Consider the following 26,807-nt stretch of genomic DNA (forward strand, 5'->3'; position numbering starts at 1 on the left):
CTTTAAAAGCTATCACCTGGTCCTACAACTAATGCTCTATTTCCTCCCTCCCTTTTCAACAAGAATGTTCAAGTGATGAATACCATCACCCTCTTCAATGTCTCTCCTTCTACTCTGTCAAACACATTACAAACAAGCCTTTGTTCCTATCTACTCCATGAAAACTCACATGGTCATCAACGATTTCCTTTGCTTTTCAATCATCATCTTTAAAACAGGTGACCAGCCCTCTACTTCTTGAAACACTTCTAGGATTTCTCACTCTCCTGCTTTCCCTTTTACCTGGAATACAGCTCTTTTTCAGACTCCTTTTCTGGTTTCTCCTCACCTCATAATGCTGATGTACCCCATTATATGCCAGACTATATGAAGTAAAGTCTGGTCCTTGGTCATCTTCAATGTTCTAAACTCACACACTTTTGATGAATTCATTCCATCTCTTTGCTTAAAACCAGCTATATGGTGAAGAGTCCTAAGTGTATGCCATTAGCTTGGTCTTCCAGCTGTCTACTTGACATTTCCATTTGAATATCTAAAACGCATCTAACACCTAACATATCCAAATCCAAACTCTTAATCCCAATTACCACATCTTCTTCCTGTTCTTCCCAATCTCAGCTAACAGAAACTATAGTCACTTAGGCAATTACATTCTCCTTAATTTCTTTTGCTCTCGCATTCCATAGCCCATCTCTCAGCAAACCCTCAAAATATCTACAGAATCTGAGCCATTCACTTCCTCCACTGCTACTATCCTAGTCTAATATACCATGGTCTGTCACATGAATTATAACAGCCTAACTGCTATCTCAGCTTCTATCCTTGCTTTCTTCAGTCTGTTCTCAACACAGTAGGCAGAGTAATGGTGTCAAATAGATGTGTTAGATCATGTCATTCCTCTGGTCAAAAGACTCCAATGGCCTCCATATGGCTTCAAGTAAAGGTTATCATTACAATAGCTTACCAGACCATCTGGCTCCTATGACATTTAAAATCCCATATCCCACTTCTCCTCTATCCTCCATTCCACTCCAGCTACACAAGCTTCTTTGCTGATCCTTGAACACAGCAACATGCCTGGCCTCTGCACTTGCTATTTCCCTGTGCCTGGAAAGCTCTTGTCCCAAATATCATATGGCTCACTCCCTTAACTGCTTCAAGTCTACTGAAATGTCACCTCCTCCAGAGGACTTCCATTAAGACGCTAAACACACATACTCTTTTTCTTGCTTTATGTAGTAAGTCCACAGCACTTACTATGGTTTCACCTTATATCTTTCTTATGTACTATATATACTGTCTCCCTCCACTAGAATGTATATCCCAAGAAGGCAGAGGTTTCTTCTTTGCTTTATTCCAGTGTCAAGAACACTGCTTGGCACACAGTAAGCAATCAATCAACAATTGTTGACTAATCAGTACTGAGTGCTCTACATAAATATAATAATGCTTTATGTAAGCAATTTATTACATTTTAATCTTGTTGGTCATCCTACATTAAAAGTCTTTAATATTCTTTGTATGGTATTGGGAATGCATGTCATCCTTATCAAGAGGAGTTACTTTTAAACTTCCCGTTAGGTCTTGAGATCAGACATTACTGCCGATTGTAAAGGAGAAAATATCTCACAAAAAGTTAAAGGTGACACTATTGCTGAAATAATACCCCTTTCCATTAAGAATTCTTGGGGGGGGAGGTGGGAAGAAATGGTGAAAATCCTACTTAAATACCAAAAATCCAGTTTAAAATCCAACTCTTCCTTTTAAGCGTTTGTTTCCTCCCCCATTCTCCCAGAATACTTTGTAGTGTTCACCATGGTCCCTTCTCCTGAGGACAGGAACTGCACTGCTTTTCTCTTAACCTATCAGCAGCTAACACAGGCTCTAGCTCATAGATGATATTTGAAGAAACACTATCAAATTGAACTCACTGCAGTGAATACGACAGGATCTCATGACATAGTTGTTAATGTTTGTCAAGATGTATTACTTCAACAGAAGCAACACCATTATCAGAAGGTTCTCAGGTAGTTTTAAAAAAAAAAATCTATCTTCTCTGTTCTGCAGGGCTAACTGCAGCAGAACTGAGTCTAGCACTTAACCTACAGTTAACTAATCCATCACTCCTCGGGATGCGAGCCCCAGTAAGCAGAGAGAGCTGAAGGACCATAATGAGGACATGTCAAAGATACTGTATGTCACTCTACTGCTGTTCTAAAAGTGAGGGAGAAAGAACACAAGGCTCCAAGACACGTAATACAAAGAAAAAATGCAGGAAAAAAAAAAAAGAGAGAAGAAAAGAATGTGGGGGAACACAGGGAGGACAAGCTACGAAGAATGAAACCGTAGGGCAAATGTGGGAGGAAGCCAGGCGCTAGGGTAGAACCAGCAGCGCAGGCTCGAATCCCAGGCTGCGCTTTCCATGGCTTCTCATCAACTGCCTTGAAAGCGCCATCCTGCGCGTCCTCTGGGGCGACACTCCTCACGCGCGGGCGGCCCTGTGTGGCGCGCCGTCCCCAGCACACGGGTGCGCGGCGCCGCTCTTTACCTGCGCTCCGCCAGCGCGCTGTGTCGGGCTGCCCGGCCGGGGGCGTGCAATGCCTACGTGTGTGAACGTGTCAGAAGCGGGCACTGGGGAGCTGCCGCGCTCCTCTCCTAACACCGGCAGCTTTGGGAGGTGGGCGGGGGCTCCTTAGGCCAGTGCGGGCCCCGGGACTGGCGGAGGCAGGGGCACCGCGCGCCACCCCGCGGAGTCGCTTTGACCCCGCCGCCTCCCGGGCGCCCCCTCGGCTCGGGTACTTCACGCTGGGTCGCCGTCCCGGGCCCAGCGCAGGGGTGCGGCCAACGGCGCAGTCGCGCCAGCCTGGGTAGGAGGGAGGAGCAAGGAGACACTCGGCCCAGGCCGCGCCGCCTCAGAGCGCGGAGCTCGTGGTGGCAAAACTTTGAAAAGAGAAGGACTCCGATTACCTGAGCGGCGCGGGCGCTGGCTGGTCTGCGGTACGGCTGCCGGGCCGGGCCGGGTTTTCAGCAGCCGTAAAGCGGGCGAAGCGGGCGCGAACAGCGGCGCGAACCCTCGCCCCCGAGCGGCGGCCCGGGCGCCTCCGCCGCGAGCGTCAGCCGCTTGGCAAAGAATGGGCCGGGCTGAGTCATAATCAAAGACGCGTTTGCCGAGCCAAGCGGGAAGAGGGGCCGCGAGCAGCCGTGTTCAATGGCAGAAGCCTCGAAAATTGGGAAGGATTTATTTTTTAATGGGCAAAACTAGAAACTTGCCCCGTTGTACCCCACCAAAAGATGTTTCGTTTGTAATTTGCATGTATTTTATACGTAATCTTTATATCTAATGAAACTTTTAAAAGCAATTTTAAAGTGCATTACTTGCAATCAAATTCTTGGTTGTAGCTTCATGACTTGACGCAAGTTACTTGAATTGTGTGCTTTTGTTTTTCATCCGTGAAACAGATAGTAAACATCCCTGGAGAGACACCGCGAGAGACCTTGGCATCGGGCCCGCACGTAGCACTCGCTAAACGTTCATTGCTATTTTAAAAGAGAAGGGAGAAGATAATGAAGAGATGAACAGTTTTGAAGGGAAGACGATACGAACATGAAGCAAGTTTTGTTTTTCTTTTCTCAAGTGGAGTCAATTAGACAAATTACCAATGGAAGAGAAGAAAGTAGAGACTGGAAGGAACATATGAGGCTGAGAAGGAGCTGAAGCGAGAGAAGGAAGAAGGGGGGAGGAAGAAAGAAGAGAGGAAGAGGAGAGAATAAAAGCCTCCAAGGAACAAACCAGGCTGAGAGCTGGGGCTGAAAGGAGGAAAGGAAGAGAAGGAGGGAGGAAGGAAGAGAGGGAGAAATAACACCAAGGGAGGAAGGGATAGAGGGAGAAATAACACCAAGGGAGGAAGGGATAGAGGGAGAAATAACACCAAGGGAGGAAGGGATAGAGGGAGAAATAACACCAAGGGAGGAAGGGATAGAGGGAGAAATAACACCAAGGGAGGAAGGGATAGAGGGAGAAATAACACCAAGGGAGGAAGGGATAGAGGGAGAAATAACACCAAGGAAGGAAGGATAAAACTAAGCTCCGTGGGAAGAGGGGAGGAAGGAAGGAAAGAGAAATTCAACTAGGCCCAGTGGCCAAAATGCTGAAGCGTGTCCTGCCGGGAGGGGGTGGAGGAATATGTTTACTCACTGTTTAGAAATGCATGACAAACTCCATCCGCTGAGGGAGATTTGTAAAATATATAAACAGATAAACAACTGTCTAAAAATGAGCCCCAAATGAGGAGCCTTTGCTCCAGTGAATGAGATTTGGCAGTTATGCAAAATGAGGAAATTCTTCCTTGTGCAGCTTCTTGAGGGGTTGAGTCATGAAACCCGTAGCAAATGTTGGTGGGCTGGATTCCTGTAAGGCATGCCAGATGGATGCATTCTGGTTGGTTTTACTGTGTGGTGTTCCCTTCTGTACATCTGTCAATTTTAGAAGAAAGGAGTGTGAATAAAGATTCGAGAAGTAAACTTAAAAATAAAAGCCAAACTAGTTATTTAATGTATGAGTATCCACCCACCATGAGCTTACAGTTACAGATTCCAAAACAAGTAACCGCTTCTCCCACTTTTTATTTCCCTCCCCTTGGTTTCTACTTTCACTGTATTTCTTTTTATCTACTTTTATAATATTATCTTTAAAGTGGAACTGCCTAGAGGAAAGGTGCTTTTAATTAATACGAAAGAATGGAAAGAATTTCAGCTAGGCCACTCTAAGAAAGTAAAGCTTTTTGAAAGAAAGGGCTTTTAGCTGAAGTTTTAATGAGAAAGAGTTGGCAGATGTGAAATCAGAAGTTTTTTTAGACATACAAGAAAATAATAAGACGGGAGTGAAAGAGAATGGACTAGAAATCAGAAGCAGTTCTATTCCTTAATTACCATAAGAACCAAAGACTAGAGGAAAGTTTTTCCTACCCTATAAAGAAAAATGGGGGCTTCCCGCCACCAGCCAGACCTTCCAAAAAGAGGAAAAAGTAAAAATTAAGAAGCTCAATCAGATTCTTGTAATGATTTGCCTTTTCTTAGGTGGTCTTCTTCAGGGTAATAGACATGAAGGTGCTCCTTTCAGCACCTTCTGAAGAAATACTTTTGTAGAAGCAACATTTCTGAAGGGATAATTTTTGCTCGACCAAAAACCATTAAGTAAGATAAAAATCCTTTTCCCTTTGTTTCAATTTTGCTAAGCCTTCAGGCTGAGGCAAACAGATTATCATTAAACCTTTATTAATGTGAAACCCAAAAAAGATAAAATCCTGAATGCTGGGAAGCCCTTGCCTAAAAGGAGCAAGAAAACAAACCAAGGCCCAGAAAATAGAGAAAGAGATTAGGAAGCTTTTCTAAGGGGAACCTTTGAACTGTTGGCTATAAAATGAATGTCTGTGACTTGCCTTAAACAAATAGGCAATACAAACTAAAGCTGGGAACTAAAAAGATCTGGTCAGATCAGATAAAAAGCTTACCTTGTGTGAAACACCGTGGTCAAAGAAGAAAATTCCATTCATCTTAAGTGGAGACAAAAACGTGTATCACTTGTTTTCTGTGTGCTCAGAAAACATCTCAATCACCTGAATCCCCTTGGGTGCAATTTTTCGTTGGACTCGACATTCTGTAAACGGAACCTGGACTCGGGTTTTGAGCATACGAATTTATCCAAAGGTGAGTTGTAATACCTGTTTGCTTTTAAATCACTTAAATCCACCATTAATTAACGTTAATAATTTAAATTATTTAATTAAATAGTAATAGGCTTTTCCGGGTGTTTTATAGAATATGTTTTAATTAAATTATATGAATTTGATGATATTGTAACAGGGGAGGGAATGGGGCGTCCCGAAGAGGCTCCCAGTTCCAAGGTCCTTGGCCTCTCTTACCCTGAAGAATGGGGAAAGGGGCCCCACAGGTGCAGTGAGCTTACCATTTGAATAAATATCGTGGGCCCAAAGAGTTTTGCAGAAAAGCGATTTATTAGGCAAGAGAGATAGAGAAAGAGAGAGCAAGAGAAAGAGCTCCCCACGCCATTGAGGGAGGGGAATTCAGAGGGGATATCCATATAGGAGCAGCGGAGTTTTAACCCCGGAATTATTCTCTCCTCGTTCATGTTCTTGTCCAATGAGAGGAGTTATTTCAAATTTCCTCCGGAGTGATTGATCTTTGACTCTAATACCGGAGTGGCTGATTGGTCTACAACAGAGCCCCCTCCTCCCAGAGCTTTCCTGGGCTCTTTGGACAAAGAAGCCCACCTGTGCCAATCATGAGGTCAGGAGTTCGAGACCAGCCTGACCAACATGGTGAAACCCCATCTCTACTAAAAATACAAAAATTAGCTGGGCGCAGTGGTGTGCACCTGTAATCCCAGCTACTCAGGAGGCTGAGGTAGGAGAATTGCTTGAACCTGGGAGGCGGAGGCTGCAGTGAGCTGAGATCGCACCACTGCACTCCAGCCTGGGCAACAGAGCTAGACTCCATCTCAAAAAAAAAAAAAAAGCCCACCTGGATTCCTTTACCTAGCCCTTGAGGGGGAAGGCAAGACAAAGCACTCTAGTCCCGGGATAGGGGTGTAGATGGAGGCAGGGCGCTGGGAAACTCCTGCCTTCGAAATCACACCCCTCGTGGACCCAGGAAGAGAAGTTTTTTTTCCTTTACACAGTCCCTCAATATTACAGGTGCCTCATATACAATTGAATTTAACAAATAGTATGCTAATTTGATTTTCATTTAACATGATTAAGTTGAAAAAGATTGTTTCGATTTCAAAAGATCATATTTTTTTCTCTACTATAAAACCTCAGAATAGTAAGGATTTCCTGCCATGTTGTTACATTACCTGTTGCTAAATCACCGGATAAAAAGAAGCAGTAGTTAAATAGCCAGATAGCCTACAAATTTATAGTTTTGGAAACTAATTTCAGGAATTCCTCTAAAGACTGTAGCAAAGCTGAAATGTGGTTGCCAACACAAATCTGAGCTTTAGCTCACTCTGTGTTCAAAGATTGCTTAATGATCCAGCTCAGTAAGAGACGACAGTCTTAAAAGATGCAGTTTCTTCAACTTACATGCCAATGAATGGATAGAGAAATGTGATATACTACATACACACACACACATATACACAGATATATATACATATATCCACATTATGTACATATAATGTGGATATGTGTATACATATATCTCTGTGTGTGTATATATGTATAACACATAATGTGTATATATGTATGTATGTATGTATACACATAGACAAACACACTCCATGGGTTTCTACTCAGCTTTAAAAAAGAATGAAACATTGTCTTTTGCAGCAACTTGAATGGAACTGGAGGCCATTATTCTAAGTGAAGTAACTCAGGAATGAAAAACCAGATATCATATGTTCTTACTTATAAATTGGACCTAAGCTACGGGTAAGCTAGGGCATACAGAGTGAGGTAATGGATATTGGAGACTCAGAGAGTGGAGAGAAGAAGGGGGGTAAGCGATGAAAAGTTATCTGTTGCGTACAATGTACACTCCTTGGGTGATGGGTGCACTAAAATGCCAAACTTCAGCACTGTACATTCATCCATGTAATCAAAAACCGCTTGTATACCTAAAACGATTGAAATGTTTTTTAAATTTTAAATTAAAAAACTAAAAAATAGCAATAGGGAAGATAGAACTTACCAAAAACAAAAAACTACCAAAAGATGCAGATCTTGTTTTTTCCTGTCAACCATGTACATGTGTTTATGGAAACTGTTGTACATATTTTAGAAGAGGTTTACCTGAAACTATTCAAATCCATAGCACTCTAACCTTTTTAGATATTTGAGGTTTTAAGAGTGGTCTCTCTATGTTTTTAATTTTTGAAAACAACTAGACAGTCCTAAGTAATTAAAAATTATTTTTGCAAGTCCTTTTTTTCCTTTTCTTATTGTGATAAAATACAACATAAAATTTATCGTCAACAATTTTTAAGTATATAGTTCACTGATATTAAATATTCATAATTATTGTGCATACATTACCAGCATCTATCTTTTTTTTAATTGCAATTTAGGTTTACCAGCATCTGTCTATAGAACTCTTATAAAACTGAAACTCTGTACCCATTAAACAATTAACTCCCCATTTGCCAGATCTTGACTATCCTTTTCTCCTATTAACAAAAGACCAATGAGATCTGTGGAAACAAAAGGAGAACTTTATTCTCTAAAAGCAATCTGGAGATTGAGAAGATGTAGTCTTCAGTGCAGAATGAAAGTGTAACTCAAGGAGGGGTCAGAGAGTCTCAGATTATACAGGCGAAAACCACAGGATAAGGGTAGGGGTCCAAATCAGGCACTGCGTTTGGACTGGATAAACTTTAAGCAAGACATCGAAAGTATCTCTTTATTGGCTGGCCTCAGGTGATCTGTTTGTGGTCAGTTTGAAAATTTCCAGCTGCAGTCTATTTCGTTTCCAATAACAGGAACTGGTTTGTCTTGATTGCAAAAAGGAAGGTCTTGTGAAACCTTTACAGCCTCTTTCTGAGAATACACAGTACATGGCTATTCCTTTACCCAGCTATGGTCACCTTGCTCTAGTTTAACATAGAGTTCTTCAGCTGTAGGTAATTCATTTAATCTGTCATCCAACAGCATACTTTAACACTGTGATGGGCACCTGAATTGCTTCTATGTTTTAGCTATTATAAATAATGTGGCTATTTGTCTACAGACGTATTTTTGAGACTCTATTTTGACTTTTTTTGGATGCATAAACAAAAATTGGAATTGCTAGATCATATGGCAGTTCTATTTTTATTTTTGTGGAAGTACCATAGTGTTTTTCACAGTGGCAGCACCATTTTACATTCCCACCAACAGTGCAAAGAGTTTCAACTATACATCCTCACCAACACTTTTTATTTTCTGTTTTTCTAATTGTAGCCACCCTAATGCGTGTGTAGGGATGGACAGATGTGATACCTTTCCTCATTCATCGTAAAGGTTATGGCCAAGATTCCTATTACAAAAGAAGGGTAACTGGACAAAAGCATAACAAATTTGTTTAATCTAAGTTTTACATGATACAGGAGTCTTCAGAAATGAAGACCCAAAGACCTAGGGAAAACTAATTTTAGACTAAAGTTTGAAAAATGGGCAGCCATGTAGCATTGTGATTAGGCAAAAAGATATGATCTGTGATCTACAGACATGTAGAAATGTGATTATACCAAAAAGGTAGAGGATTGGGACTTTCTGTCACACACACCCCATCTGGGGAGAGGGGAGGGTCTGAAGATTAATTTGATCACCAATGGCCATTGATGTAATCAACCATGTCTACATAATAAAGCCTCTGCAAAAACCCCAAAGGACAGGCTTTGGAGAGCTTCTGGATAGCTGAACGCACAGAGGCTCCTGAGGATGGTGCACCTGAGGAGGGTATGGAAGTTCTGTGCCTTTTCCTATACACCTTGCCCTCTGTACCTTTTCCATCTGGCCATTCATCTGTATCCTTTGTAATATTTTAAAATAATACATGGGTACCCATAAATAAGTGTTTCTCTGAGTTCTGCAAGCCATTCTAGCAAATTGTGCAAACCCGGGAGTTGTGGGAACCCTGGTCGATCAGAAGAACAGATCATAACTTGTGGTTGCAACTCACTGGCATCTGAAGTGGGGAGCACCCATGTGGAACTGAGCCCTCAGCCTGTGGGATCTGACACTATTACCAGTTAGATAGTTGCAAATTGAGTTGAATTATAGGACAGCCAGCTGGTGTCACTTGTTGAATTGATCGTTTGCTTCATGCGTAGAGAGAAATTCCCACACATCTTAGGGACTAGAGGTGAAGTATTCTCTGTTGTATTGAATGTATAGGAAAAGGCAAAATATCTTTTTCTATATATTTTATATTGATCCAGTTTTCTTAGTAGTTATAGGTCTATTCCAATTTTTCTGTTTCTTTGTGATTTAGTTCCCATAGGTTTTGAGTTTTTAGGAATATATATCATTTAGGTTATCCAGTTTGTTGGCATACAACTATTTATAGCACTCTCATAATCTTTTATTTTTATTTCTGTAGAATCAATAATAATGTCCCCACTTTCATTTTTCATTTTAGTAATTTGAATCTTCTTCTTCTTCTTTGTTCATCTTGCTAAGGTTTGTCAATTTTGTTTTACTATTCAAAAAACCGACTTTTGGTTCCATTGCCTTTCTGTATTTTTTTGTTTCTATTTTGTTGATCTGTGCTCTGATCTTTATTATTTCCTTTCTTCTACTAGTTTTGCATTCAGTTGATTCTTCAAGTTTGTTAAGCTATTAAGGTGTTGATTTGAGACCTTTCTTGGCTCTTGATGTAAGCATTTATGATTGCACTGCTTTCACTATGTGCCGTGAGTTTTGGTGCTGGGTTTTCATTTTCACATATCATTAAGTTTACCTAATTTTTCTTCTTTGATCTAGTGGTTGTAGAAGACTGTTTAACTTCCTCAAATGTGTGAATTTCTCCTGCTGTTACTGTTTTCTAACTAAAACTCATTGGGGTTGGAGAATATACTTCGTAGGCTGTTTGTCTTTTTAATCTATTAAGAAATAATTTGTGATCTAGCACATGGTCTATGAAAGGTCCCATGCACACTAGGGAAAAATGTGTATTCTGTTATTGGGTAGACGGTAATGTACATGTCCAGTGCATCCAGTTGGTGTATTGTTTAAGTCTTCGGTTGCCCTATTCCATCTAGTTGTACTGTTTATTATTGAAGTCTCCAGCTATTGTGGAATTGTCTACTTCTACTTTCAATTCTGTCTGGTTTTACTTCCAGTATTTGATTGTCTTATACAGGTGTGTAAATATTTATCATTGTTATATCTTGCTGTATTAAACTTTTAATCAATACATACTATCCTTTACCTTGTAAACTTTTTGATATAAAGTCTATTTTTTTCTGATATTAGTATAACCACCCTTGCTCTCTTTTGGTTACTATTAATATTTCCAGGGAATATATTTTTCCATCTTTTCACTTTTAATCTATTTGTGTCTTTGGATCTAAAATGACTCTTTTGTAGACTGATATATAGTCGTATGACATGTAACAATGTTTTGGTCAACACCGGACTAAAGATGTGATGGTGGTCTTATAAAATCACAATCCTATTCAAACATATGTTTAGATTTAAAAATACCTATCATTGTATTTAGATTAAAAAATACCTGTCATTGTGATAAAATTACCTATGGTATTCAGTACAGTAATATGCTGTAATAGGATATTACTTATAGCCTAGGTGTGTAGTACTGTACCATCTATGTCTGTGTAAGTACACTCTGTGATGCTCACAATGATAAATTTGCCTAATGATACGTTTCTCAGGATGTATCCTGGTTGTTAAGCAGTACATGACTGTAGTCGGATTATGTTTTTATCCATTCTGCTAATCTTCATCTTTTGATTGGAGAGTTTAATTCAGTTAAGTAATTACTGATAAGGAGGAACTTGCCTCTGTCATTGTGCTATTTGTTTTCTATATACTTCATAGATTGTTGCCTTTCATTTCCTACAATATTGTCTTCATTTTGTTTAGTTAATTGTTTCTAGTGAAACATTTATATTCCTTTCTCACATTTTTATGTGTATATTCTACATCTACTTTCTTTGTGGTTACATTGGGGAGTACAGTTAATATTCTAAAGTTATAATAATTTTATTTGAATTTACACCAGCTTAACTTCAATAACATATTGAAGTTATGGTCTTTTAGAGCTACTTTAGAGCTGGGTCTGTTCTGTTTTTGGTTGTTGATGTTATAAAATTACATCTTTATTCATGGTGTATCCCAAGTATTCATAACATATAAACAGAAAAAATTGAAAAAGTTATTTTGAAGTTGAGTAATCTCCCTGTCATAACTCTGAAAGTACTGAAATTTACTATTAAGAATTCCTGCTTGAAAATTAAACCATGGAGTCGATCTGGATCTATTTTGACTATAAAGACACATAGTATTTGAAAACAGCAGATAAGCCCTCACACACAGATAAGATTCATTTTCATTTCTCTCTAATGGTTTTAAAGTTCAGAAAAAGAGAAATTTATGCATAAATTATAGTGTATTTTATGCTAATATATTGTAAAGAGTTTATAAAATTTACTATTTACTGTATAACAAGTGTTAATATTTTAATTCTATAATAACTGAAAAAAATTCTTAAATTACCTTTGAATTACAGACTTAAAATTATTGACTACATGAAGCTTCCACTACTTTCAGCACGTTTTTGGGAAATTAATTTTCTCATTATGAAGAATACAACGGGGAAAAAAATCAATGGAATCACCATGCTTATAGAGTATTTTGAGTTTTTTAAAAAAATTTATTTTATAAAGAAAGTTATTTAGCTGAGAAAGTAGTATTCAGGAAGTATTGACAGTGTGTGTATGACTTCTTGAAAGTTAATCAGCAAGCAGAAACAATTGTTTTCACTAATATCTGTGTATTCCATATATTTCTCAGCCACCTTTGCAGTTATATTAGTCATGTGATTGAGTTCTGGAGCTAGAAAAACACTTGAGAGACAGCAGGTAAAAGAGATATGGCTTTATTCAGCAGCTCTCTCATTAGCAGCTCTCTTACACTGTCTGCTCTGTCTGGACTCTGCTTGAGCTGGCTGCTCCCACACATAGCTGCATGGCCGGCTTTCCCTTGCCTTCAGCAGCTTAACTCTTGTTCTCTCTGGGCATGGGCGAGCTGAGCTGTGTCCTGGCTCCACCTTGTCTGTCTCCAAGACGGACAGCTCTGGCTCTCTATTTCTCTGGGTGCAAGCATGCCTGTACAGTGTCAGCAGGGCAATTATACCTTTTATAGACAACAGTGGCTTAGAGCCAAGTGATGGCCTTCCCATGTTATGAATACATGGCTGTGATAATAAGTGGAGTTATACCCCTGCATTTTAAACTCACTGAGTCAATCTGGATGTTTACCTTGGTCTACCTTTGACCAAATCACAGCCATGATCCTTACACAGGCACAAGTAGGTTCATGCCGATTTAAGTGAGGCAGAAGGAGTGGGTTAAACTATAATGATGACTAGGGAGAGGGACTGGGGGAAAAGTTCCTATCCATGGGCTGGCAATTTGCAAGCTTTGAATTTTCCACCTATGCCAAAAGAGGAGGCACACACAGTCTTTCTTATCAGCATGTTCAGATGTGGGGCCAAATGGGACAGGGGAGGTGAGGTTAAAATAAATCACACATAAAAAAATGAAGTCAGACACTATTACAGGGTTTCTCCTAACTACTTTCTGTACTTCAGGAGCACAGAGGAGCAACCTCAGGAGATGGTGCTGTGACCTCTTAACACAGAACACAGTTGGCTACAGCTGATCCCTCTAAGAGAATGCATGACCAGTTCTGAGAATGGTAAAAGACGTAAAGATGGAATCTAACTGCTTTTGCTCAAACCATGCTGACAGGAAAAAAGGAAGTCCCTCTTTTCTGCTTTCCAAAAAATCTTTTTGGTGACAAATACATATTAGCAGAAATTAATGGATGTCTCAGAAATGTACATCTGTGCTCCAAGTATACAACTAGCACTACAGAAAACACTATGGAAGCATGGATTTGGAGCAAAGTCAATGGGGAAATAACTGATACACTCCTTACCTCGGTTATCTCAGCATCTGTGCACATCTCCTCTAATATTTTTTTACTTATGTAGCAACAATCTAATGCTTCTGCATTTATTCAAACAAAATATGTTCATCAAAAATTTATACAGCAAAACACACTGCCATGTGTGTACCTATGCAACTGTCTTGCATGTTCTGCACATGTACACCAAAACCTAAAGTGCAATAAAAAAAATTATTAAAAAACTCAACATAGCTACACGGTAGTCTCAACATCTAATCTAATGTAACAGGGGGTGTGTCTCCCAGCAGAATCATTTCTTAGTGTTTTGGGGGATCTGAGGTTCCTAAGTCAGCAGAGTTCAAAAATCTCAGGGATAGGAACCAAACTTTTGTAAAGGATAATTAGGTTTAATAGTAAGAGAAGCCTCTTTTATTTCTGCCTCTTGACTCACAGAGCCATGAGTTCTGGCTTTGGAAGAAATAGCACCCTATGCGTCCCAAACATACAGTGTATGCTATAGCAGAGAATCTAACTCAGTGACATAGAAGGAACGACCTGTGAATGCCATTCTGCCGTACTTTTTTTGTCATCAGTGTTGAGTGAGATTCAAGGTAATAAATTTTGGTGTGTTGTAAATCCATGAATGGTGGTGCTGGCCACATTGCTGACAAGTAAAGCAAATTAATATTCAGAACAAATGTGCATTTTTGTGAGTTCAAATCTCTGACCTCTCTGTGGAGGAGAAACTAGATGAGAAGAGTGTGGGTTCTTGAGTTCTTCCTGTAGAGATGAGACACTAGGAGAGCCACTGAGCCCAAAGAAATAGATGTTTATTACATTAAGCCACTGAGATTTTGGTGTTGTTTATAACAACTTTTAGCCTAGTCTGACTATTTCAAGCAGGAAATTTAAAATTTCCCTTCAATTCAAAATTAAAGAATTCTGAAGATCTATGAAAGAATTAAAGACTTACACACAAAATCTTCATTTCTTTAACATGTAATATTTAAAATACACATATCTTCATGTTAGACCTATGCATTGAATGTCCTGTTTTTCATTAATTAATTTACTTTTTAAAATAGAGATAAGGTCTCACTGTGTTGCCCAAGCCAGTCTTAATCCTGGGCTCAGGCAATCCTCCCACCTCAGACTCCCAAAGTGCTGGGATTACAGGCAGTAGCTACCATCTTGTCTGAGCAAATTTTGTATGTTCATTCAGAAATTAACTTCCACGTCTGAAATAATGAAGATAATTTTAAATTTTTATTACTAAAATTGCTGCTGGTATGATTGATTGATAGATAAATTTTTTTAATTTCAAGGGATTCAAAGAATATCTCCCTCTCTGTCTAAAAGACATGTTTTGTATTTTAAAAATTAGAGAACTATTCATGAAATCAAAATGTTTATTACTCAAAAAATTAAAAGTGAAGTGTTTTTTGCCTCCATTTCTCATTTTTTCTTATGTGGAATATACTTTTATTCTTTCATTATGTTTCTGATCTTCCTAAATGGTTTATTTACTAAAAGGATGAACTGTGTGATTGCCAATTTTCTTTTTCATCATGTTACAAAGCTTTTAAAATATGATCACATCTTGAAAATCTATTTTTTACAGAATTTACAGATACAAGGCCAGACTATAAGGTGGAAAAGAGACTTGAGAATTTCCCTCTCCCTGCTGTGTCAATATACCAAATGAACCAGGAAAAAATATTAAATGGTATGTGCAGCCCAAGCTCTGTTTATTGAATGGATGGCTTAGCATGAATATCTGTGAGAATTTTTCATACTAAAGGGTATCTTAAATAACTATAGCAAAGCATTCCTAAATATGATTTAGAATCCACTTTGATATAGAAATACAATGATTGACTAATGATTAAAAAGAAACATGACTACTAGAATACAGAATGGTTTTAATGACTGTCTTAGTCTGCTTTGTATGGATATTAGGTAATTCATAAAGAATATAAATTTATTTATTACAGTTCAGAAATTGGGGAAGTCCACAATTGAGGGGCCACATGGGTCAGCTTCTGGTGAGGCCTCATGCTGTATGATGCCATGGTGGGAGGCATCATAGAGCAGGAGGGGCACATGAGAGAGAGTCACACTGGGTTTTATACAGACCCACTTCTTTAATAACACATTAAATCTGGTAAACCATTAATCCACTTATGGGACCCAAGTCCTCATGACCCAGTCATTGCTTAAAGGCATTACCTCTTAATACTTTTACATTGGGGATTAAGTTTCAGCATGAGTTTCAGAGGGGACAAACATTCAAACCATAGAAATGACTTACTAAGCCATGTATAAACAAAGACAAATAATCCATCCCAAATATTACATAATTTGTTTCAACTTTCTTCATATGGTGTATGTGTTGGAGGTTTCTTCAGTTCACCACTTTCATGATTTTCTATGTTAAATATAAAGTTGTATCTATTCATATAACGTTCATCTCTTCCATCCTGACATTCCAGTCTGTGCAACGTATATCTGTCACATTTCTTTTCCTCTGCAATATGTCTTCGAATTTGGAGAAATGGTTTTTTCTACCCCACATGAATGTGATGAGACTATCTAGAAAAGGGCCCTGCTCTCCATCACCACAGAGGCAAATTCGTGATCTCAAAGCCCCAATGTTGTGTGTGTGTGTGTGTGTGTGTGTATGTGTGTGTGTGTGTGTAGTTGTTGTTGTTGTCATTGAGACGGTCACGCTTTGTCACCCAGGCTGGAGTGCAGTGGCACAATATCGTCTCACTGCAACCTCTGTCTCCCAGGATCAAGCCATTCTTCTGTCTCAGCCTGCCAAGTGGCTGGGATTTTAGGCTCCTGCCACCACACCCAGCTAATTTTTGTATTTTTAGTAGAGACGGGGTTTCACCATGTTGATCAGGCTGATCTTGAACTCCTGACCTCAAATGATCCACCCACCTCGGCCTCCCAAAGTGCTGGGATTACAGATGTGAGCCACTGCACCCAGCCCGAATACTATATTTAGGGGAAAAAGAGTTGCGATTATTTATAATGCTGTAAAGGCTCTAGGCCTAGAGCTGTTGACAGCTTCCCCACTTCATGTAGAGTCTCTTGAGGAAAGCAGAGTCAAGACAGAAAATGTTCTGATGACACGGTATCAGTCACCACTTGTGTCTACTACCTTAGATCTCTCAGGTAAGTGAATCACATACATCCCATTTTTTCTAAGTACATTTCCATCTTTTGCAACCAAAAGTTCTGAAATTAAAGTCCTCATGTACCACCACCTTTCACTGTTTATCTTGATGAAATGTCTTTTAAATTAATTTTATAATATTAAAAAATATAATAAAGGAATCACAAAAATAAATGTAGCAATTAGCAAAACAAAAAAAAATCATGCACAGTGTTTTTATAAAAGTCTAAGATAAAAAATATTTTCCTTAATCCCAAAATAGGAAAAGGTGAGGCCAAGTTATTGATTGGTATTACAAAGCAGTGTTGGCTGTGCTCACCCATACTGGGTATCATAGCTTTCAGGCCCCTGCAGTGTACAGAGCACTGATTTCTAATCCAGTACCACATGACTTCTTCTAGCCTTCCTCCCATGCCTGTCTTCTGTCACCCCCCACTCCAACACTCCAATCTGCTATGGTACAGCATTCCAGACTATTTTCTGTAAGCCTCCTTCCCTTATTGACTATGGATTCCCCCCAACCCTTGCCCTCCAGGTAAGACAGGCAGGATAGATAGGGCTATATTGGGTAAGAGTTGCCCTTTGTCATCATGAAAATTCTGGGAGGGCTCCACAATGAATACTCTTTCTTTATCCCTGGCAATTCCATAAAGGGTCTTTCTCAAAGACACCCTGTAAATATCTGGTGGTTTTCCTGAGGAAAATTCTCTGATGACTATGACTCTGGAAAGCCCTTCACTGTTATGCCAGCATGCACTAAGCCTCCAGCAATTCATTAAAATGTTATCTAAATATTTTTACTCCTGCTTTGGAGTCCAATGGTTTCTGCTTCAGAGAAACAGATCTTGGTTGCTTTATCTCTCTGGATGTACCTGACTCTAAAGTTTACAAGGTAGTGGTTTGCCTTGTGCCCTCCTTCACTCTCTGATGGATCTAACTTCCTAAGACACACTTCTTTAAATTATTTTTTTAATTACAGCATTGAAAATATAATTACAAAAGTAATTCATTTGCATTAAATATATTTAGAGTATACAGAAACAAAAAGAAAACTAACAAGTGACCATAATTTAAACAAGTAGATATGATGTCATATATTTTGACATATATCCTTCCCTGAGTTTTTCAAAAATATTGAAAGCATTAATTCACTTGTGTATCATTAAGAGATGCTTCTAATTTTCCATTGGCTGATGCAAATGTTGAAAAATCTCCTTAGAGCAGATGAGTTTATTCCTGCACAGACCCATTTGGTTGTGCACATTGCTTACAATGGCTGAGCCTGGGAGTATCATCCTGGAATCTTGAGTATGGTGCCCTTCTGAAACCTGTGCTGGAACCTGGGTAACTGAGGGCAATGAGAGAGGACGGGGATGCTAGGTAAGACAAAGTTTACATAGCAAGTTTAAGGGCAGCAGTAGGAACAATGGCAAGCCTAATGTAAGCCCTCACAGGGGACTGGTCAGAGTTTCCATGTTTTTCTCTGTGTAAGGTTTTGTACAGTGCATAAAGAAATGAGCCTTCAGAAGGAGATCTTGGACTTCCTGATAATGTGAACATTGGAATTCCCAGCAACTAAATAAAAAAATAGCTCTGTTATCAATTGTTCTTCTAAGATTAAATGGGTCACTTTTATAGTCAGATGCTTTTTTACAAAGTTTACTCCTGTTTTTATTTATTAACATTTCTAAAGACTTTTGAAAATTTAAAGCCAAGCCAGCACTAATACAAGCTTCTCTTACTGATATGCTTTGACCAAGTCCGCATCCAAACTTCATCTCGAATTATAATCCTCATAATCCCCATATGTGGAGGGAGTGATGTGGTAGGAGGGGATTGAATCATGGAAGAGGGCTGTGATTCCTCCCATGCTGTTCTTATTGATAGTGAAAGCGTTCTCACAAGATCTGATGGTTTTATAAATGGCAGTTTTCCCTGGGCTTTCTCTCTTTCCTCCTGCCTTGTGAAGAAGGTCCATGCTTCTCCTTTGCCTTCCACCATAATTGTAAGATTTCTGAGGCCTCTCCTGCCATGCAGAACTATGAGTCAATTAAACTTCTTTCCTTTATAAATTACCCACTCTGAGGTAGTATTTTTATAGCAGTGTGAAAATGGACTAATCCACTTACTTTGAGAAATTCATGCAAAAGTTTAAAAATTGTAAGTAGTTAAGAAGACCTCAGGTCCTAGAGTTTCAATTTGATGTTCCTAGAATGAAGTAACAACAGGAAGCACCAGGAAGGGAATGGAGAAATAAGAGAATAAAGTATAGGATGCCAAAACAAGTGTGTTGATATGAAGGTTGCTTCATTGGGCAACTGGTGCTTAGTTCCACTGAGACTATAGTGGGGTTACTCCCTGGTCCTCCTAACCTACCCTGTGAATAGGTTGAGAATACTCCTATGATCAGAGAAAGGCTAAAGTTGCAAGAACTCGCAGTAAAAAGGTATCAAAATGAAACAAAAAGGTAAGTACTTGCAGAGGGGATGTGATTGAGGCACCAAGAGCACCTGCTATACCCAGGGTGTTGTTTTCCAGCCCAAGTTCTACTAGAAGGCTCTGAATGGGAGGTTATTGAGCCCAGCTTATCTACCAAAAGGTGCTTTTTAACATTTCCATTTGGCTATGTTTTATTTGCTTACAGGTGCCTTCACTGGAAGGGCTGATGGTTAGCCAGCTCTATATGTGGATTGCTCTTGCTTAGAGGCAAAATTCTTTTCAAGTGTGTGGACAGAGAGCATCACTTCCCAAGATAATTACCTTAATAAGTGTAACTTCAGTCTGGAAATGGAAGTCTTTAGTTTAAGTGATTCCTAGTCAGCAGTGTCTTTTCTCCCTCTTTAGCCCCAAACATATCTGTGTCTGTTGTGGAAGTCTGGAATTACCTCAAACTGTTGTATAATCTCTCTTAGGACCCAATATTGTAACTGGGTGCCATTTCCCAGCAAACTTCCCATTCAGAGAGCCTGTTTTCTGGTTTTATCTTGGAAAAAAAGTTCAAATATTTTAATTTAGCTAATTATATAGTATTTGAGTAGTGAAAAGTCATATAATAAAATAAAGCAGGATAAAGGGGAATGAGAGTCTTCTTGGGAACTAATTTAGAGACCTGACACACTCTTGTGTGGCCAATGTCAACCTTTCCCTCATGGGTTCACTAGTGTCTGAATGCCAGTCTCTTAACAGGATCCAGAGATGTCTGGTTCTCACTCCTAGGCTCTGTTCCAGAAATGTCTACTAACAAGGTGAAAAGGAATGGGAAAAGTGGAAAAGAAATACATCAGAGTGGTGTTTCTCCACCAGGGTCCTGTATTATTTAGGCTGCAAGGTAGGCTACTATAATAGAGGGACCAAGAAACGTCAACAAGAAGAACTTTATCCTTGTCCGTGTCATAGTTCAGAGATAAGTAGGCCGACTCGGCCTTGTAGTCATCTCTGCCATACTCAGCTTATAACTGTGACGTCCCTGTGCAGTTCTGGAAAGATGCTCCAATGATTGCCATCTACCCGCCAGTGGAAAGGAGGGCCTATTCCCAATCATTTTTAGTTGTTCCAGTCTCAGAGTGGTACACAGTACTTTTTGTTTTTTTACATCCCTCTAAGCAAAACTTTGTGATGTGGTTACTCTTAACTGTAAGATATAAGATATCTGGAGATTATAAACTTTAGCTGGGAAGTTATGTGATTCCTTTCTACTCTATTATATGGAAAGAAGAGAATCGATAGTAACAGACAACTACCAATTAGCTACAAATCTCCACAGAGCCAGAGGCTTTATCAGCACTCACTTGCCTGTTAATATCAGTTGTTTCAGACTTGAAGTGTAAGAACTGGAGGGAGAGAAAATAGCAGCTAAGTCATTACGTTTCTTACATTTTCTGTTTATCTCTACTGTAGGTATTTTATGAAATAAACAAAAAGCATCCTAAAGATTTTTAGGAGTAGGAATATTCTATATTGTAACTATTTAAAATTATTGGTATTAGTAGTCTCAATATTGTGGTAGATTAAATTGTTGTCCACAGACATTCATTTTCTCCTCCCTGAAGAAGGAATATACATCCATGTCAATGACTAGGTGAGTTAAGGTGCCTCCCCATGTGAACAGTATACATACCTGTACCATTCATGCTATACTCAATCATGTGGCATGCAGGCAATATATGCCACAACCAAACAGGAGTTTTGGGAACCGTGCAATAACATCATGTCCCAAATAGGGGCTCAGCCCAACATTCTACTCACAGTGATCCTCAGTTGACACGAAATGCAAGTGACTCATAAACCTTTGTTTTTCTTAAGCTACTAAAACTGTGGAATTGTCCTTTATCTCAAATGCAGTTCAACTAATATGCTCTTATTCTTATTGTATGTGAATCTGGAATTTAAGAATAATGTATAGGAATGAGTGAGACTGACTAGGGAGAGGATGTAGTGGAATGAGAAAAACGGAGCATCAACCATCACCAACATTTAAATGCAGAGAGGAAGTAGATGCTGCAAAGGACACTGAGAAACAGTGGACTGAGATGTAGGAGAAGGATCGAATAAAAACCAGTCTTTTTCATGGAAGCTGATTAATAAGGCTTTCATCAGGAAAACATAAACACTTCTAATTATTTCAATCAGAAAAAGATTGATTATAACTTAGAAATTTAGACAATTGCTGTTAATAATCACAGCTGACTGCATGTTTGCAGAAGCCTTTGCTGGTGCCCATTGATTCCAGAAAAATAACTGATTTTTGCTTCCTTTCTGTCTTTCAAATCTTGAGCAAGTTGTCATTGTTAGAATGTAAATTACTACAAAATTCTGGTGGGAAAGGAGTTTGAAAATTTTAATTCCTGGTGTTTCTAGCTCCAGCAATAGTCAGAAGAGAATAGAAAGGAGTGCAGATATTTGCCAACAACAACAAAAAAAGTATAAAACTAACAAAACAATATCTAGTACAAAAGCTAATGGAGGAAAGGACTTCAAAAAATGAAGAAAAGTGCTCATGATACTATATAAATTGGAAGATAGCCATTAGAACTATGAACTAGGGGGATTCATTATTTTGGAAAGTTATATATGAAAGTCTTATTTGCATGACCTTAGATGGATAAGAGAAATGAAGAACATAGACCACTCTTTCAAGATAGAAATAGAAATAAGGATAAGGAGAGGAAAAAAAGGGGTGGCAAAATATAGAAAAGATATGGTACAGGATCAAGAAAAAATAATTTTAAAGTGATAGAGACTCCCTCATGCTTCGGGTAGAAAGGAAGTAGTATAAATTGAGAAAGAAGGGTTGAAGGTATCAACAGGAATAAAATCAATGTAGCAAGTTCCAGAAGAAAACGCGTGTGTCTAAAAATGAGATCACAGATAGTCAGCTAACCTGTAAGAGGAGGGATGCCAGCATCTTGTAAGGCTTAATTAAGGAAAGGAGATGAAGATGGGCATTATTGAAGACATCGTTGCAGCTATGAAAAGGAAATAGAATGTAAGGAATTCATGCACAAATGATGTCGCTTTTTCCCATAAAAATGAGGGCAAAGTTATCTGCTTATCAAATGAACAAAAATAAAAATCAATAGTTCTCAGTGGTGGTGAAGGTATCTTAAAATAGAATCTTACACATTGTTGCTGTGAATATAAATCATCTCTATTTCGGGTAGTAGCATGGCAATTTGGATCCAGAAGTTCATGTAAACACTTAACTATAACTGGGCCTATATGTCAATTTTGCCCTGCATGTGCATTGACGACAGCTGCAGCACAGTCTTGCTAAGCCAAAACCCCAGCAAATGTAGGTGCCAAAGCATCCGTAAAAACTGCACTGAGGAGAATTACATTACACTCACAAGGTAAAACTTTCTATAAAGTTTTGGCTTAGGGAAGGCAAGAAAAACTCTTAAACTAATCTTTTGATTCCCCTTAGAATTGTTATAAACCTTATAAACATATAAATATAAGGAAAAGGAAAGTTTGAGTGAAATAACATAGTGCTTGTTTCCACCTCCTCATATCATCCTTGAGTACTCAATAGACTCAAGTTCAAAAGATGGTACATCACCACCAGGTGCCAAAGGCATCTTCTCTCTAGGTTAAGAGGCACAGTTATGAATGCTAGAACTTGATGGACAGCATTCCTAGGACATGCAGACAGTGGGCTGAGAACTTCTTCCTGATCACCAAACTAGCCTACAGCTCTACTTGTAGGGCAAATGTATGTGTGGGACAGATTTTTTTTAAAGCAGAAATAATAAAATTGTATGCTTATTGCACATCAGGAACTATTCCAACTACCTTACATCTGTTAACTCACTTATTTCTAAAAATAACCCTTCTGAGATATTTATATTGTCATCTGCATTTTGCAGATGGTGCAACTGATCCACAGAGAAGTTAATTAACTTGCCCAAAGTTGTGCAGCTAAGGAATGGCTTTAAAAAGAAATAGAAATTTTTTTATTATGAAATGAGAAAAAAAAAAAGACATAGTATGGTGAGGTCCTATGTACAATTTAGTCTACATAAGAAGGTGGGGGATCAAGTACAGTATGCATTCATTGAATAAACAGCAGTATAGACTGTTGGTGTTTCCTCAGGGCTATGTTAATTCTCCTGTTCATTGTCATTGTGGTATAAAAGAACCTTGATCATGTGGACGTATTACAAAACAATGTATCGGTACACCAGATTTTTGACATCTTATTAACTGAACCTGATGAGCAAGAAATTGAAAATATTCTGGGTGCCTTGCTAAGATATATGTTTCAAGAGATGGGAGATAAACCCTATAAAGTTTCAAGGAAATACTTCGCTGAAATTTTTAGTGATCTAGCCATCTAGGGCATCTCTTCCAAGGTGAAGAACAATTTATTGCACTACCCACCAATATGGAATAAGTACTAATCTTGGTAAGTTCTTTTGGATTTTAGAAGTAGCATACTTTGTACCTGAAATGCTACCCAAAACCTTCTGTTGGATGGATTGGGAGTCTACTAGTTTTGAGTGCAAACTCAGAGCAAGTAAAGGCTCTGACTGCAGGCTCTGACATATTCTGACTGTGGTGTAGGGAGATCTGCTTGGATCATATAACCCAGCATATACAAAGATACTAAAGAAAGATGCTCTCTCGAACTTCTAGCAAAAGTGAAAAGTAGAGTCAAAGTCTACACTCTTACATTCCAGATCAAGGGCATGTTATTTTTACTGGTTACCAGTTTATTTATTTTTTAGCTCCAAATTTATATATTTGCCTGCTCTGTAGTAATGGAGCTAAGTCCTTTAAATATTTAAATATGTTCCTTTGGGGGATGGGCATGGTGGCTCACACCTGTAATCCCAGCACTTTGGGAGGCTGAGGCTGGCAGATCATCTGAGGTCTGGAGTTTGAGACCAGCCTGGCCAGCATGGTGAAATCCTGTCTCTACTAAAATACAAAAACGTAGCTAGGCATGGCAGTGCATGCCTGTAATCTCAGCTACTTGGGAGGCTGAAGCGGGAGAATCACTTGTACCCGGGCAGTGGAGGTTTCAGTGAGCTGAGATGGCACCACTGAACTTCAGCCTGGGTGACAGAGCAAAACTCTGCCCCCCACCAAGAAAATACGTGTTTGTTTGTTTGTGTGTGTGTGTGTGTGTATATTTATATATATACATACATACATGCATACATACATACATATATTTTCATTTTGGAAGTTGGCACTGATTTCTTAGCTGAGGGCATTGAGAGACATTGCAGGGACAAAATGGTTTTTCTTCCTATTTCCCAGTGCATGGTTGGTTTCCAAGCGGTCCTGCAGCCACATAACTTCCCCTGTACTACCGCAGCATATGAGGCTTCTCTAGCACCGAGCTCTTGCAACACTTGTCATTTCTCCAGTGCTGGGCTCCTTCGATGCACATTGGCCATCATCACCCAGTGGTCAGCAGCTCCTTGCAGAACCTCTCCTGGGGGAGTTTGTGGTGAGTTGCCTTCATTAAGACACCTTTCTATGTTGTGCCTTGAGTAATAAAGTTATATGTCTTTAACTCTACCATCTAATGGTTTCTGCCAGCATCTACAAATGTGTTACAGACTAACTGGTTAGTTGTGAAGGAGGACAAATATCAGACCCTTCTCAGTTCCTGACGTAAGGTCTAGGAATAGTTTTAGCATTTATTATTTAATTAAGGGTTGTAATGTGGTGATGTTTCAATGCTAATATTACTCTTGAGTTTGCTAGTTGTTATTCTTCTCTAAAGAAGACATTGTATACATTTTTGTGGTATTCTGAAATCTCTGGGTGGAGGGTGAGACTCTTCTGGGTGTTTAATCTCAGCCCTAGGAATAATGAATGTTCTTTATATTTGCTCATCCTATATTCTGTTAAATTTTCTTCTTACTATCTAATATCTTTATATTCTAATCCTCTATTGTTGCCAATTTTTTATATTAAACTTTTCATATTCAAATTACTCTATTGTTTCTCTTTTGATAGGACTCAGACTGCTAAACCATTTGCATGAGAGAACTACACACCATTTGAAAAAACAGCTTTTTTTGCAAGGTGCCATGGCTCACTCCTGTAATCCTGGCAACTTGGAAGGCTGAGGCAGCAGGACTACTTGAGGCCAGGAGGTGAAGACCAGCCTGGGTGATACAGCAAGTCATAACATTAGGCAACCTCAGCAGGAATCTGTTGTAAAATGGAAGTGTAATATTAAGTTTTGGGCAGAATTAAGTCCATAGAGCTTAAGTAAGCTGCAGTAAAGATGACTTAGACCTCCATGTCACCTAAAAATGTTGCATTAACAATGCTCCCTCAGCCTCATGGGAGGCGTTCTCCATCACCAGCTGACAGAAAGAGGTTTGACTTTGATCTATGAATAGAGTGTCATGATATGTGGTTACAAGTGGAAAATGAAGTGCTATTTTGCTACACCCCTTACTTGAGAATGTCCCTGACAGTTGTGAGGGGAATCCCTTAGGCAGAGCATCTATTAGTTCATCTGGTCATTCATTTGTATAGTAAGAAAAGTAGTCCAAAGTAAGGATGTACATGAACTCCTAGGCAATAGTTAATGGTTTAGCTCTCTGGTGAGAACTCTGGAAGGAGTCAGATTGGAAGACTGGGATTAAGTAGGACTGGGAAAAAGCATGTATTTATAGACTAATGAGAGTAGGCACATGGTGTGAGCACTTTTGTACTGCGTGCTAACTTTCCCAACCCCCTTTTATTCCATTTCTCATTACAGCTACCAAATCATCTGTACTGCAAAATCTCTTACATTTTTCACTAGACAGATAATATAAAAGTGGTATTAACATGTTTTCCACACCCATGTTATTGCAATCATCTGGTGGTAGATCCAGACTTGATTAGATTCAGCTTTTTAATTTTTTTTGGCAGTAACATACCATAAGGAGGTGATATAATCTGAACTTCCTATTGCATCTCACCGGGAAGAATATAATATATTGTCTTATTTTTATTTAGGTTAAGATGGTTCGACTGTTGTCATCTATCCATTAAAATTTCTTTCCCATCAATCTTCCATTTAATGGTAATAACATTTGTTATTTAATTAAGGATTGCAAAGTGGTGATGTTTGAATTCTAATATTACTCCTGAGTTTACTAGTTGTTATTCTTCTCTAAAGAGGACATTACATACGTTTTTGTGGTATACTGAAATATAGTCTGAACAGGAAAGGAAGAACAAATGTTATCTTTCTTCTTTTATTATCATAATAATGAGTTCTTGTCTCAGTAGTCATCCATGCTAACGTGTGACTTTGCTTTTGAATATCGTTATGAAGTTAAGAAGTTTCTTTATGAATATCATTATGACGTTAACGTATCTATATCTGTATATCTATATGGAGATATATTTTGATCTATTATTGTCATCTTTTTGTTAAACTATTTGTTCCATGTTTGGCAAATGATGCTAGAAAATAAAATTTTTTTAGAAATAAATACATTAAAAATCTTAAA

General features: G+C 38.8%; 1 protein-coding gene and 1 long non-coding RNA gene across 25 annotated transcripts in view; one reads left to right on the forward strand and one right to left on the reverse strand.

Moving 5' to 3' along the window:
- The window catches only part of NAALADL2 (N-acetylated alpha-linked acidic dipeptidase like 2), a 1,449,120-nt gene extending 1,446,017 nt beyond the window's left edge, over positions 1-3,103 (reverse strand). For all 9 annotated transcript variants that reach the window (XM_054246909.2, XM_054246903.2, XM_054246907.2 and 6 more), the window contains exon 1: positions 2,968-3,103. The gene's annotated coding sequence lies outside the window, so the exon portion shown is untranslated. The remainder of the gene's footprint in view (positions 1-2,967) is intronic.
- On the forward strand, positions 2,621-26,807 carry LOC144579872 (uncharacterized). 16 transcript variants are annotated; one of them, XR_013528394.1, is made up of 8 exons: positions 2,621-2,677; positions 3,460-3,609; positions 5,600-5,706; positions 12,534-12,601; positions 13,333-13,439; positions 15,274-15,378; positions 24,601-24,793; positions 25,309-26,807. It is a non-coding gene; the product is annotated as an uncharacterized LOC144579872 (long non-coding RNA). The 16 variants fall into 16 exon arrangements; XR_013528391.1 differs by having other exon boundaries at positions 3,460-5,706; XR_013528385.1 differs by lacking the exon at positions 2,621-2,677 and adding an exon at positions 14,106-14,263 and having other exon boundaries at positions 2,870-5,706.

This window comes from Callithrix jacchus, chromosome 17, assembly GCF_049354715.1.
Source record: "Callithrix jacchus isolate 240 chromosome 17, calJac240_pri, whole genome shotgun sequence".
NCBI lineage: Eukaryota > Metazoa > Chordata > Mammalia > Primates > Cebidae > Callithrix > Callithrix jacchus.